General features: G+C 45.9%; 1 protein-coding gene across 2 annotated transcripts in view; it reads right to left on the bottom strand.

Moving 5' to 3' along the window:
• UBE4B (ubiquitination factor E4B) overlaps positions 1-15,222 on the bottom strand; it is a 2,592,778-nt gene that overhangs the window by 998,210 nt on the left and 1,579,346 nt on the right. The gene's annotated exons all lie outside the window — the stretch shown is intronic.

Raw genomic sequence — 15,222 nt, 5'->3', positions numbered from 1 at the left:
TGGAATCTCTCTCGGAAGGCAATGGATTTTTAGCAGTGGAGGCCTTAATTCCCTTGGGGCCCTGTGAGATAGTTTCTGGGTCAGCAGCATGGCTTTTGTATAGAAATTGGTGAGTCAGGAACCCTGTAGTACCTGTCAGGCTTGACTGGTGCTGGAGGTAGAGAATCCGGGTTAAGGCAGGCCTCCGAGTACACATCATCTAGTATGTCCAAGACAGGAGGTATAGCTAGAGGCCTGTGCTGAGGTAGCAAGAGAAATTCCCTAAGCCTTTTCTTGGAATCTGAATAATCTTGGCCTTCCCAGTGGAAGTGTTCCCTTAAGGTATGCAAAGTTTCCCCAAATGAGTAATCCTCTGGGGGGGAGACAGAGGGGATGGACTCCTCAGCATCAGAATGTTCAAAAGGGGAGTAAGAATGTTCCTATTCATCAGAATGCTCTGAAATAATGGAGCCCTGATCAGAGGAGGGGGATTCTTCCTCCACTCTGGGCCTCTTGTCCGGGGGGGGTTGTGAACCCCTGATAAGAGTAATCAAATCCTCAGCCATTTTAAGCATCTGTTTTTTAGGCATGGGGCCTGGAGATGGGCCTTGTGTAGCTGGTCTCTTAGAATGTATGGCTGTTTTAGACTTCGTGTAAGCCTTGATGGAAAAAGAAGAGGAAGGTCTGAAGACACCTTGAGAGGAGGTAGACCTGTCCACATTTTGAGATTCACCGCCAAGAGTGGCTTAGGTATCTGTAGTCTGGGTGTGGGCCGAGGAGCCTGCGACCTCGGGCACAGAAGACACCGCCAATGTAGTGTCGTCTGTAGTCAGGGGCTGCGTAGGCACCTCGCTGAGAACCGGATCACGTGTAGTCGGCTTTGGCGTTGGTGTCGGTAGAGGCCGCGGACCTCGTGTGTCGGTCCTTGTCTTTGCGTTTTTTAGACAAAACTAGAGTCGGAGTATCCGACGACATAATATAGTTAAATTTTTGGCCAAAATAATGCTGGGCGAACTCCGCCCGATGCTTAATGGTGCGTTTATTGAAAGTAGCACAAAAGCGACAGACCGAGACGTCGTGGTCTGGGCCTAAACAAGGAATACAGAGGGAATGGAAATCCTTATGCGGTATTTGCTTCCCACATGAAATATAATTATTAACTTTGTCTGACATCGGTCTGAGGCAAGAAAAGTTTCCCCAACGGGGTACTTAGCTTTCAAGAAGACTTCGGTTGCAAAATTTTCGTAATTTCAGGAGCTGGCCGACCGGCACTTGCGAACTGCTTCTGCTTCGGGCACCGTGCGGCAAGAAAGACTGAGGAAAATGGCGTCAGCTGGTTCTTTTATACCCCTGTCACACTGACGTCAGGGAAGAAGCGACGACAACCGACGCCGGACCTAGACTTTGGAATTCGGCCGACCGAGGACCCGCCTTTCGGCAGGAGAACCCATCTGTTATGACTGCAGCTGTATGCACGATGAACATCCTGTATCTCTTTCAAATCTAGTTGATCTGTCTGAGGGATCAGCTTCTGCTTTAACTGTGTAATCAAATACTGTTGGTATTTTAGCATGTGGAATTGGCAGTTTAATGCCCTCATAGCCAAAGTGGCAGAAGTATACACTTTCTTTCCCCATCTTTCTAATGCTCTGGAATCTCTTTCAGAAGGGAGTGGATTCTTAGCAGTAGAGGCCTTAACCCCTTTGGGACCCTGGGAAATGGTCTCAGGGTCTGCATTAGGGCTTTTGTATAGAAACTTATGAGTATCAGGAACTCGGTAGTATCTGTCTGGTTTAGCTGGAGCTGGAGGTAAGGAATCTGGGTTTAAACTGGATTCAGAGAAAACATCATCCAAAATGTCTAAAACTGGAGGAATTGCCAGGGGTCTATACTGTGGTAGAAGAAGAAACTCACGGAGTCTTTTCTTGGAGTCAGAGTAATCTTGGCCTTCCCAGTGGAAGTGTTCCCTCATGGTGTGTAAAGTTTCCCCAAAACAGTAGCGGGGGAGACAGAGGGAATGGACTCTTCAGCATCTGAGTCTTCATAAGGGGGGAAGGAGTAATCCTGGTCGTCAGAGTTGCCTGAGGAAATGGATGCTTGGTCAGAGGAAGGATAATCTTCCTCCAGTCTAGGCTTTTTGTCAGGTGGGGGTTGGGATCCCCTGATAAGGGCAATTAAATCCTCGGCCATCTTAAGCATCTGTTTTTTAGGCATACGGGCTTGTGAGGGGGTGAGTGGCCCCGGTTTTCTAACTTTCAAGGGGGCTTTGAGCTTAGCATAAGGCTTGGCAGAGGCAGTTGTCGGTCTGAAAACACCCTCTGAGACCGAAGGTCTATTCAAAGTTTCCGGATCCCCGTCGGGGCTGGCGTCTGAGGAGTGAGGTGGAACCGGATCCTGAGGCCCAACGGTTTCGGTTTGGGAAGCCGTTAGAAATTCTGAATCAGCGGTAGTCAGGGGCTGCGAAGGCGCCTCGCTGAAAACCGGAGAACCGGCGTCAGGCCTTGCTGAGGCCTCGGTATCTGGTCTTGGCTGCCGGTCCTTATCTTTGCGTTTTTTAATCATTGCTGATGTCGGTTGCTCCGACGGCATGCTATAATTAAATTTTCTGCCAAAATAATGCTGGGCGAATTCTGCCCGACGCTTTATTGTACGTTTGTTGAACCTAGCACAGAACCGACAACCAGAGACGTCGTGGTCTGGGCCTAGGCAAGGAATACAATAAGAATGAAAATCCTTATGAGGTATTTGCTTCCCACAAGAAATACAATTATTAACTTTGTCTGACATCGGTCTGAGGCAAGAAAAGTTTCCCCAATGGGGTACTTAGCTTTAGAGAAGACTTCAGGCTGAAACTCGATTCGAAAATTTCAGGGGCTGGCCGACCGGCACTTGCGAACTGCTTCTGCTTCGGGCACCGCGCGGCAAGAAAGACTGGAGAAAATGGCGTCGGCTGTCGCACTGACGTCAGGGAAGAGGTGACGACAACTGACGCCGGACCAAGACTTTGGGATTCTGCCGACTGCGGGACTGCCTGACAACAGGATAACCTGCAGCAGTATAGCACGATGAACATCCTGTAACTGCGGCCCTGCAGGAGGCCTCTAAAGAATCAAAACCACATTGCAAAGTATGTTTTCCAACTTAATCAGCTGCATGCAATATATCCTGCATTTCCTTGTTTTCTGCACATTCAGAATTTAACATTTTCCGTTTAAGCAATGCCATGACATGTTGCTGATATTTGAGCATATGAAACTGACAGTTTAAGGCCCTTATAGCCAAGGTAGCAGATGTGTACACCTTTTTTCCCCATCGATCCAGTGCCCTAGAATCCCTGTCAGAAGGGGAAGGGTTTTTTTGCAGCGGAAGCCTTAACACCCTTGGGACGCTGAGAAATAGTTTCTGGGTCTGCAGCAGGGTTTTTAAAAAGGAATTTATGTGAGTCAGGAACCCTGTAATATCTGTCAGGCTTAACAGGTGCTGCAGGTAAGGAGTCAGGGGTAAGGCTAGACTCCGAAAACACATCATCTACAATGTCTAACACAGGAGGGATGGCTAGTGGCTTGTGCTGAGGTAATAACAGGAAATCCCGGAGTCTCTTTTTAGACTCTGAAATATCTTGGCTCTCCCAGTAAAAATGCTCCCTCATGGTATGTAAGGTTTCCCCAAAAGAATAATCCTCAGGAGGAGAAGATGAAGGTATGGATTCTTCAGCATCAGAATCCTCATGGGGGGAAAAGAATATTCCTGATCAGAAGAGGAATCAGAAAAAAAGGAAACCTGATCTGAAGATTCATAGTCGGTCTCTTGCCTAGGCCTCTTATCAGGAAGGGGATGGGAACCCCTGATTAAGGTAATCAAGTCTTCGGCCATTTTGAAGATCTGTTTTTTGGGCATGGAGGCCTGTCCACGTGGCTCTTGAGGTAGCTTCTTTGCCTTTGAAGGTGCTTTAGTCTTTGCCTTTGAAGTCGGTTTAATGTATAGATGTTTGGGTCTGAATACACCCTCAGAAGCCGGTGCCTGCTCAGCGGCTCCAGACCAATCTGAAGGAATAGCGCCCGAGGCTCCAATACCTTGAGTTTCCAGTGGCATGGCCAACTCCACGTGGGAGTTGGTAGCGGCCTGCGACTCTAAAGTAGCGGTCGTCAGGGGCTGCGAAAGCACCTCACTGAGAACCAGCGAACCGGCAACTGACTTAGGAGAAGCTTCATCGTCGGTTTTGGGCCTCGGTCTCTCTTTTTCTTTTTCTTTGCGTTTTTGTGAACTCCGTTAGTCAGATGGCTTTCCGACGACATTTCTGGATAATTAAATCTGCGTCCAAAGTAGTTTAAAGCATAATCATACCGACGCTTAATAGTGCGTTGGTTAAATCTAGCACAAAACTGACAACCAAGAAAATTATGATCAGGGCCTAGGGCAAGGAATACAGTAAGAATGAAAGTCCTTATGAGGTATTTGCTTCCCACAAGAAATACAATTATCAACTTTTTCTGACATCGGTTCTGGAGCAAGAAAAAAGTTTCCCCAATGGGGTACTTAGCTTTATAGAAGACTTAGGATCTGAAATTCGAACTCGAAAATCTCAGGAGTCGGCCGACCGGCACTTGCGAACTGCTTCTGCTTCGGGCACCGCACGGCAAGAAAGACTAAAGAAAATGGTGTCAGCTGCGTCTTTTATACCCCTGACAACCTGACATCAGGGAAGGGGCGACAGCAGCCGATGCAGGACCCAGGACTTTGGAATTTAGGACGACTGAGGGCAACCTGCCAGCAGGATTACCCAAATGTAATGACTGCAACAGTGAAACACGAAGAACATCACCCTCAGAAGCCGGTGCCTGCACAGCTGCTCCGGACCCATCCAAGGTAGAGACATCCGCAGGTACCACAGTTGAAGCATCTCTCGGCATACTGGACTCCGAATGGGTCTCAGTAGAGGCCTGCGAATCTGAAGTAGCGGGTATCAGGGGCTGTGAAAGCACCTCACTAAGTACCGGTGAACTGGCGACTGGCTTAGGAGAAGTGTCGTCTGCAGCTTTGGACCTAGGTGGCCTGGCTCTGTCTTTATCTTTGCGTTTTTTTGGAATGACGGTAGTCGGATGGCTTACCGAAGACAAATCTGGATTTTCTAAGACATATCTGGATATTGAACCGAGTACCAAAGTATTTAGAAGCGTAAATATACAGACGACAAATAGTTTGTTGCTTAAATAAGGCACAAAATCAACAGCGATGTATGTCGTGGTCAGGGCTTAGGCAAGGAATACAGTACGAATGAAAATCTTTATGAGGTATTTGCTTTCCACAAGAAATACAATTACTGACTTTTATTGACATCGGTTTAGAGCAAGAAAAAGTTTCCCCAATGGGGTACTTAGCTTTAGTTGAAGACTTCGTTTCTGAAACTCGAAAATGAAAATTTCAGGTTTCGGACGACCGGCACTTGCGAACTGCTTCTGCTTCGGTCACCACACGGCAAGAAAGACTGATATAATGGCATCGGCTGCATGCTTTATACCCCTGACTACCTGACATCATGGAAGATGAGACAGCAACAGACGCAGGACCCAATACTTTGATAATCAGGCCAACTGAGGGCTACTGCAAGCAGATAACCCAAATGTGATGACTGCAAGAGTAAAACACGAAGAACATCATGAGGGAGAATACCATAACTCATGAGTGGGAAAGTAAGGAGCACAGCAAATCTCCATGAAGTCATGCAGAACTGCCTTGGCAAATCCTGCTCTTGAGCTGATCAAAGAGTCCAGCTTGTACTGTTTTGTGAATGTATGGACAGAGGACCAAGTAAGCTGCTTCCAGGATAGAAGCAGTGTCCAGACCTTTAACGAAGGCCACAGATGAAGCTACAGCTCTAGTGGAATACGCCTTCACAGTGGAAGAAAGAGTTTTCCTCTAAGATACATAGCAGAAAGAAACTGCCCTAGAGATCCAGGATGAAATAGTCTTTTGCAGACAGGTTTTCCCAGCTCCCTGGAGTGAAAGGAAAATAGTTGCTCAGACTTTCTAATGAATTTGGTCTTATCCAAGTAGAATCTAAGTTGTATATGTACATCCAATGTTTGCAGCACCTTATCACTGGAGTTTTGAGGAGAAGGGAAAAAGTAGTAAGTGAATAGATTGGTTTAAGGAAAAGTCATTTGGCATAAAAGAAGAGCTGGTACGAAGGCAGACCCTATCCTTGTGAAAAATCAGAAAGGGTTGTAGAGCCATTAAAGCTTGGAGTTCAGAAAAGTACAGTTGTGTACACTTACCATAAATGTAGATGTTCAAGTGTATTCACTGTTGCAGTCATCACATTTGGGTTATCTGCTTGCAGTAGCCCTCAGTCATTATCAAAGTCTTGTGTCGGTTGCTGTCTCATCTTCCATGACGTCAGGTAGTCAGGGGTATAAAGCATGCAGCTGATGCCATTACATCAGTTTTTCTTGCCCCAGATGTCAGGTGCCCCCCTAATGGGAATCAATTAAATGTATATATACAAGGTTATACCGCCAACAAAAAAAAGCAAATACACCAAAAAGCTTTTAAACATAGTAAAGGAGAATAGAGGTACAGCCAAAGGAATTCAAGGGGCTGGAGGGAGTGTAACCAGAACTGCAACAGTGAATACACTCGAACATCTACATTTATGGTAAGTGTACACAACTGTACTATGTACTTTGTGTTTCACTGTTGCAGTCATCACATTTGGGTAGATTCCCAAAAGGTAAAGATGGGAAGAGGAATTTAGATAGCATTAGGACCAGCCATAAGGCCCTGCAAGACTGCAGTGGCAAAGCCAGCTCTGGATTTACAGAAAATTGGCAAATGGTAATGCTTGGTGAAAGTGTGTACAGAAAGTACAGTTTTGTACCTACCATAAATGTAGATGTTCGAGTGCTAATACAGCTGCAGTAATCACAGATGGGTTTTCAGCCGTCAGGCGGTCCCTCGGTCGGCCGAATTCCAAAGTCTTGGTCCGGCGTCGGTTGTCGCTACTCTTCTGACGTCAGTAAGGCCAGAGTATATAAGACACAGCCGACGCCATGTTCTTCAGTCTTTCTTGCCCCAGATGTCAGGTGCCCCCAAAAGGAAGGCAATACATAAATAAGGCTTATCTACATATGCAGGCAATGCAATGTAATGCAAAATCAGTGTAAGCAAGCAAATAAAACATAGCAGGATAACCCAGTCAGGTGGTATGAAGAAGTTGTTAGGCCCCATGCCTTTACCAAGTGGGGAAGAAGGGAGGGAAACCTGTACTGCAGCTGTATTAGCACTCGAACATCTACATTTATGGTAGGTACAAAACTGTACTATGTTCATCGTGCATACAGCTGCAGTATTCACAGATGGGTAGAGTCCCAAAGCTATGCATAGGGTGGTAGGTACTATGAGGAACTGGGTTGAGCCAGAATGCCCTACAAAACAGCAGTGGCAAAGCCTGCTCTTGTTCTGGAATATAAGGGTAGGTGGTAGTGTTTTGTGAAGGTATGTACAGAACTCCAAGTGGCTGCCTCCAAAATATCCTTAGTAGGAACGCCTCTGAGGAAGGCTGTAGAGGTGGCTGTGGCCCTGGTGGAGTGAGATCTGATACCAGTAGGGACAGATTTCCCATAATAGGAATAACAAAACCGTATGCAGTGGCCAATACACTTGGAAATGGTCTGTTTGGTAACTGGTTTCCCTTGAGCCCCTACGGCATAGGACACAAAAAGTTGTTCTGATTTCCTGAAGGACTTTGTTCTGTCCAAATAATAACGTAGCTGCCTATGGATGTCTAAAGTGTGAAGCAGCCTCTCCCCTTTGTTTTGAGGGTTAGGATAAAAGGTAGGTAGGTGTATGGCTTGATTTAAGGCTACCCTGGATACCACTTTTGGCATAAAAGATGGGTTGGCAAGGGAAACCCTGTCCTGATGGAAGATGAGGAAGGGCTGCACCGCCATGAGGGCCTGTAGTTCAGAAACCCTACGAGCTGAAGTGATGGCCAGAAGGAAAGCTGTTTTCCAGGACAAATGTTGCAGATCTGTTGAGGCAGCAGGTTCAAAGGGAAGCAATGTTAATTTTTCTAGTATGTAATTAAGGTCCCAGGCTGGTATTGGTTGCTTCCTTGGAGGTCTTATATTCTTAGCCCCTCTGAGGAACTGTCGTAAGAGTGGGTGAGAGAATAAAGGAGGATCCGTGTTGAATTCTGCAGAAATGGCTGAGGCATGTATTTTTATGGAAGAAAATGAAAGTCCACTGTTCAGCAGTTCAGCTAGATACTGTAAAACCTGAGGCAAGTTCAATTTTCTAGGGACCTGGCCTCTTTTCTCATTCCAACAGCAAAACCGCTTCCATTTTGCAGAGTAAGCTTTTCTAGTAGATGGTCTTCTGGCCTCCAAAATGACATCCTGCACCTCCTTGGAGAGTAGGGACTGTTGTGGTGTCAAGGAATTTTCCATGCAGCGAGGTTGAGTGTTTTCAGCTGACTGTGAAGAGTTTTGTAGCTGTTCTGAGTCAGTAGGAGAGGCATTAGTGGCAGGGACTAGGGAGGAGTATGTGTTAGGCTCCTCAGGAGTGGATACCAGTGTTGCCTTGGCCAATCTGGAGCAATCAGTATCATCCTCAGTTTGTCTGTTCTTGCTTTCAAAAGCACCTTGGGCAGAAGGGGCAGAGGTGGGAATGCATAAACTGTCCATGCTGTCCAACTAAATGAAAGGGCGTCGATTTTCCAGGCCTTTGGATGAAAGGTCCTTGAACAAAACTTTTTCAGTTGATGGTTCCTGTGGGAGGCAAAAAGATCTATGTCTGGCCTCCCCCACGCTTGGATTATCTCTGTAAACACCTGAGGATGTAACTTCCATTCGTGTGGATCTGTCATATTTCTGCTTAGAGTGTCTGCCAGTGTGTTTTCCAGTCCTGGCAAGTACTGTGCTTGAAGTTCGATTTGTCTTTCCAGAGCCAAGTTCCAAAGAGTCATGGCTAGTCTGCACAAGGGGTATGAATGTGTTCCTCCTTGTTTGTTTATGTACCACATTACTGTGGTGTTGTCTGTTCTTATCAGTAATTGTCCTGGATGCAGGAAGTCCTTGAAAGCTGTAATTGCATTTATTACTGCTAGCATTTCTTTTTGATTGATGTGAAGGTGCTTTTCCTTTTGGGACCATCTGCCCTGAATGCACCTGTCCTTCATGTGCGCCCCCCAGGCATAATCTGAGGCGTCTGTGGTTATGACTTGTTTTGCTTGAGACTTGCAGAATGGAAGGCCTGTGTTTACTTGACATGCTTGGGCCCACCATAGAAATTCCTTTTGCAAACATGGAATTACTGGTATAATTGCTTCCAAACTGTGACTGTGTTGAGACCATAGATTTTTTAGGTACCATTGAAGTTTCCTCATATGCAGCTTTGCACATGGGATTAGAAGAATGCAAGATGCCATGAATCCCAGAGCCTGCAGGATTTTCCTTGCAGTAAGCCTGGTACTTTTTGCAAGTGTTTTGAAGTACTGAGATAGTTGCCCTTGTTTTTCTGGCGTAAGATATGCCATCTGGGTGTTTGTGTCCACGTTGGCACCCAGGAAGGTTATTTTCTGAGATGGTGTTAGTCTTGATTTCTCCTTGTTGATGGTATATCCCAGAGAAAGCAGTAACCGTGTCACATATGCCAGATGTTCCAGTAGTATGCGTTTGCTGTCTGCTTGGATCAGGCAGTCGTCCACATAAGGGTAAATTTGTATCCCTTGAAGTCTGCAGTAGGCAATCACTGATGCCAGGCACTTTGTGAATACTCTGGGCACAGTAGAAAAGCCAAAGGGCAATGCAGAGAATTGATAGTGGATTGAACCTGCAAGAAATCTGAGGTATCTTCTGCAGCTTTGTCTGATTGGGACATGCAGGTATGCCTCCTTGAGGTCCAATGTTACCAGCCAAAACTCCTTGCCCAGCATGGGAAGAAGTTGCTGTAATGTGAGCATCTTGAATTTTGGTACGAGTAGAAATGTGTTTAGGATGGATAAGTCCAGAAAGGGTCTCCAGTCGGTTCCTTTTCTTGGTACCAGAAAGAGTCTTGAATAAAAACCTTGACCTTGTTGGTGCGTAGGTACCTTTTGTATAGCTCTCATGTTTAGGAGCTTTGAAATTTGCAGTTGTGCCTCTGCCCTTTGATTTTGTGGCAGGTTTGGCATGCCTCTCATTTTTGGAAGAGTGTGAAATTGAAATTTGTAGCCTCTGTTTATAATGTCCAGTATCCATTTGTCTGTTGTGACAATATGCCAATTGCTTGCAAATAATGCTAGTTTCCCTCCCAAAGGTGCTGTCAGCTGAGACTTGCTTGGCATGGAAATGAGGGAGTCATTGGGTTTGCTTCCTGTATTGTTGTGCACTGTCTTCACCACCTCTTGGTGCTGGAGATTGCCATTGTCTGCCTCTATATGATCCTTGTGATTGCCCTCTGCCCCTTGCGCCTGTATCTACCTCTTTGGGGCTTGTCAGTGGCTGGAAAGGACCAGTTTTTTGAAGGCCAATTTCTGCTAAAACGTGGTGGTTGGACCTGTAAGAAAGCCTTGACAGTTTGCATAGATTTGGCTTTTTCTTCCATTTTCCGTAGTATGTCCTCAGCATTAGTACCAAATACTACATCCTTTTGTAAAGGAGCATCAAGAAGTTTAGCTTTCACATGATCAGGTAAATTTTGTTTCCTAAGCCAGGCATGCCTGCGAATGACTGATCCTGTGGCAGCTGCTCTACTGGAAGCCTCTAGTGCATCATAACCACATTGTAAGGTGTGTTTACCCACTTGCTCCGCACTATGCATCATATCCTGTAACTCTTTTAAATCTGGTTGTTCACGTTGAGACATTTTGTTCCTTAATTGTGATAACAGATACTGTTGATATTTAATCATATGAAACTGACAGTTTAAGGCCCTCATGGCTAGGGTGGCCGAGGTATATACCTTTTTACCCCACCTTTCTAGAGATCTGGATTCCCTTTCTGCAGGGAGTGGATTCTTGGCAGTGGAGGCCTTTAATCCCTTGGGGCCTTGTGAAATGGTTTCAGGGTCAGCATTATGGCCTTTGTAGAGAAATTGGTGAGAGCTGGGTACTCTGTAATACCTATCAGGTTTTACTGGTGCAGGAGGCAGAGAATCAGGGTTAAGGCAAGCCTCCGAATAGACATCATCCAGTACATCCAAAACAGGGGGTATAGCCAGAGGTCTGTGCTGAGGTAACCAAAGAAATTCCCTAAGTCTTTTCTTGGAATCTGAAAAGTCCTGGCCTTCCCAATGGAAGTGTTCCCTCAAAGTGTGCAAGGTTTCTCCAAAAGAAAAATCCTCAGGAGGGGATACAGAAGGAATGGACTGTTCTGCATCCGAATCCTCAAAAGGGGAGTAAGAGTGTTCCTCTGCATCAGAATGTTCTGATAAAATGGATCCCTGATCAGAAGAGGGAGATTCTTCCTCCACTCTGGGTCTCTTGTCAGGAGGGGGCTGAGAACCTCTGATAAGAGTAATTAAATCCTCAGCCATTTTAAGCATCTGTTTCTTAGGCATGGGTCCAGGAGATGGGCCCTGTGCAACAGGCTTCGTGGGATGCCTGGCTGCTTTGGATTTAGTAAAAGCCTTTATTGAAAGAGAAGATGAGGGCCTAAATACACCATGGGTGGAGGTGGACCTGTCCACATTAGTAGGCTCGACATTAGCAGGGGCTTCGGTTGAAGTCTGGGAAAGGACCGAGGACCCAGCGGTCTCGGGTACAGAGAACACCACCAAAGGAGTGTCGTCGGTAGTCAGGGACTGCAAAGGCGTCTCGCTGAGAACCGGACCACGTGTAGCCTGTTTTGGCGTGGTGTCGGGGGAGACCGCGGGTCTCGCATGTCGGTCCTTTTCCTTGCGTTTTTTGGACAAAACGGTAGTCGGAGTGTCCGACGACATCTTATAATCAAAAGCTTTACCAAAGTAGTGTTGGGCGAACTCCGCCCGACGCTTGATAGTGCGTTTATTGAAGGTAGCGCAAAAGTGACAGCCCGAGACGTCGTGGTCTGGGCCCAAACAAGGTATGCAACGGGAATGGAAATCCTTATGCGGTATTTGCTTCCCACAAGAAATACAATTATTAACTTTTTCTGACATCGGTCTGAGGCAAGAAAAGTTTCCCCAACGGGGTACTTAGCTTTAAAGAAGACTTTGGTTCCAAATTTTTTTGTAATTCAGGAGCTGGCCGACCGGCACTTGCGAACTGCTTCTGCTTCGGGCACTGCGCGGCAAAAAAGACTGAAGAACATGGCGTCGGCTGTGTCTTATATACTCTGGCCTTACTGACGTCAGAAGAGTAAGCGACGACAACCGACGCCGGACCAAGACTTTGGAATTCGGCCAACCGAGGGACCGCCTGACGGCTGAAAACCCATCTGTGATTACTGCAGCTGTATGCACGATGAACATCTCCAGGTAGCAACCTCTAGGATGTTCCTGGTAGGGACACCACTGAGAAAGGCTGCTGAGGTAGAGGCAGTCCTGGTTGAATGGGGTCTAATCTCCTGTGGGATAGGTTTATCATGGTGCTTACAGCAGAAATGAATGCAATGGCCTATCCATTTAGAAATGGTTTGCTTTGAAATAGCCTTCCCCTCTGCCCCTGCAGCAAATGCCACCCAGCAGTTGTTCAGATTTCCTTTGAGGTTTAGTCCTGTCCAAGTAAAATATAACTTGTCTGTGCACATCTAAGGAGTACAGTATCCGTTCCCCTTTGTTCCATGGATTAGAAAAGAAGGTTGGCAAATGAATGGACTGATTAAGAGCCACACTGGATACTACCTTTGGCATGAAGGAGGGATTGGTCCTGAGGGACATCCTGTCTGCATGAAAGATGATGAAAGGCTCCACTGCCATAAGGGCCTGTAATTCTGATACCCTTCTTGCTGAAGTGATTGCTAAAAGGAAGACTGTTTTCCAAGAAAGGAATTTTAACTCTGCACTTGCAGCTAGCTCAAAAGGAGGAAGAGTGAGCTTTTCCAATACAAAGTTAAGGTCCCAGGCTGGAGTTCAGGCTCTCCTGCGTGGTCTTAGGTTTTTGGCCCCTCTGAGGAACTGTTTGAGCAGTGGTTGAGAGAAGATGGGTGGTTCAGTGTTGTAATAAGCTGAAATAGCTGAGGCATGAATTTTGATGGAGGAAAAAGAAAGACCCTTGTGAAGCATCTCAATTAAATATTGAAGAATCTGAGGTAAGTTGGGCGCTGCTGTGCCCCATCCCTTGAGACTTCAGAATCCTGGCCAGAAGTATAAGAAAAGTCAGTCCTAGATCTCTTAGAGGGACGGTTGGCTTCCCCTGATTAAAGTAATAAGGTCTTCAGCCATTCTTATCATTTGTTTTTTAGGCATAGAGGCCTTACCATGCAGTCTGGGAATCGTTTTTCTAGGCATGGTTCAAGTTTTAGGCCTTGAAGAAGAAGATGGTATCAGTTTAATACGCAAGTCAGTAGGGCTGAATACACCCTCAGAAGCCGGTGCCTGCACAGCTGCTCCAGACCCATCCAAGGTAGAGACATCCACAGGTTCCACAGTTGAAGCATCTCGCGACATACTGGACTCCGAATGGGTCTCAGTAGAGGCCTGCAAATCTGAAGTAGCGGGTATCAGGGGCTGTGAAAGCTCCTCACTGAGTACCGGCCAACTGGCGACTGGTTTAGGAGAAGTGTCATCGGCAGCTCTGGACCTAGGCGGCCTGTCTCTGTCTTTATCTTTGCGTTTTTTCCAGAATGTTGGTAGTCAGGTGGCTTACCGAAGACATATCTAGATAATTGCACTGAGTACCAAAATATTTAGAAGCGTAAATATACAGACGACGAATAGTTCGTGGTTTAAATAAGGCACAAAACCGACAGCGAGGTACGTTGTGGTCAGGGCCTAGGCAAGGAATACAGTACGAATGAAAATCTTTATGAGGTATTTGCTTTCCACAAGAAATACAATTATTGACTTTTACTGACATTGGTTTAGAGCAAGAAAAAGTCTCCCCAACAGGGTACTTGGCTTTAGTTGAAGACTTTGTTTTTGAAACTCGAAAACGATTATTTTAGAATTCAGCCGACTGGCACTTGCAAACTGCTTCTGCTTCGGGCACTGCCCGGCAAGAAAGACTGATGTAATGGCGTCAGCTGCATGCTTTATACCCCTGACGTCATGGAAGATGAGACAGCAACCAATGCAGGACACAAGACTTTGATAATCAGGCTGACTGAAAGCTACTGCAAGCAGATAACCCAAATGTGATGACTGCAACAGTGAAACATGAAGAACACCTCTACTAGCAGAAGTGATGGTTACCAATAAAACAGTTTTCCATGTACTGAACTTCAGGGAAGCTGAGGCTGCAGGCTCTAAGGGAGTCTGAGTCAGTTTTTCCAAAAAAAAAAGTTATGTACTCACCATAACGTTCCATCGGAGTAGTTCTACTTCATTTGTCTTCAAACTGTATGTATCGGATCTGAGCCGGCAAATTCACTAGCATCTGCTCCAAGATCCTCCCCTTACCCATAATACATCTCCACTACCTTCCAACCCCCAGATCGAGTTTGCTGACCCTTATACTGAGAATCCGACCTGAAGAATACTTTATGACCTAAAATTGCAGCCAACAGGCTGTTCATATGATAAGGTCAGGGGGAAGGAGGGAGGGACGGCTGAAGACAAATGAAGTAAACTACTCAGATGGAACATTATGGTGAGTACATAACTCCTTTATCTGAAGTAGTTTACTTAATTTAGTCTTCAACCTGTGGGACAGAGTCCTCAGCTACTACACTCCTGGGTGGCCCTCATGGAAGGATATTCCGGAGCAGCGCAAAACCAAAGGATGCTCTCTTTCTAGAAGTAAAATCCAATTTGTAGTAAGAAATAAAGGTATGAGATGATGACCAAGTAGCTGCAGAACAAATATCATCCAATGAGACTCTACACCAAAAGGCCACAGAAGTAGCCATTGACCTAGTAGAATGAGCTTTCACCTGACCCGGAGGAGACACACCTTTATCCTTACAGACCTGAAGGGATGCACAAGGAAATCCACCTAGCAATAGTTACCTTGGAGATAGGTTTACCCAAAAAGGGTTTAGAGAAGGACACAAACAATTGATCAGATTTACGAAAGTTTTTAGTCCTGTGTAAATAAAATTGTAACTCTCTATGAACATCCAATAAGTGGAGTTTGTACTCCATTTTGTTAGCAAAATTTGGGAAGAAAACAGGTAAGTTAATGGT

This window comes from Protopterus annectens, chromosome 2.part1 (assembly GCF_019279795.1).
Source record: "Protopterus annectens isolate FY-2018-M chromosome 2.part1, PAN1.0, whole genome shotgun sequence".
NCBI lineage: Eukaryota > Metazoa > Chordata > Ceratodontiformes > Protopteridae > Protopterus > Protopterus annectens.
The sequence above is the reverse complement of the archived record's forward strand: the minus strand, read 5'-3'. Positions and strand labels throughout refer to the sequence as shown.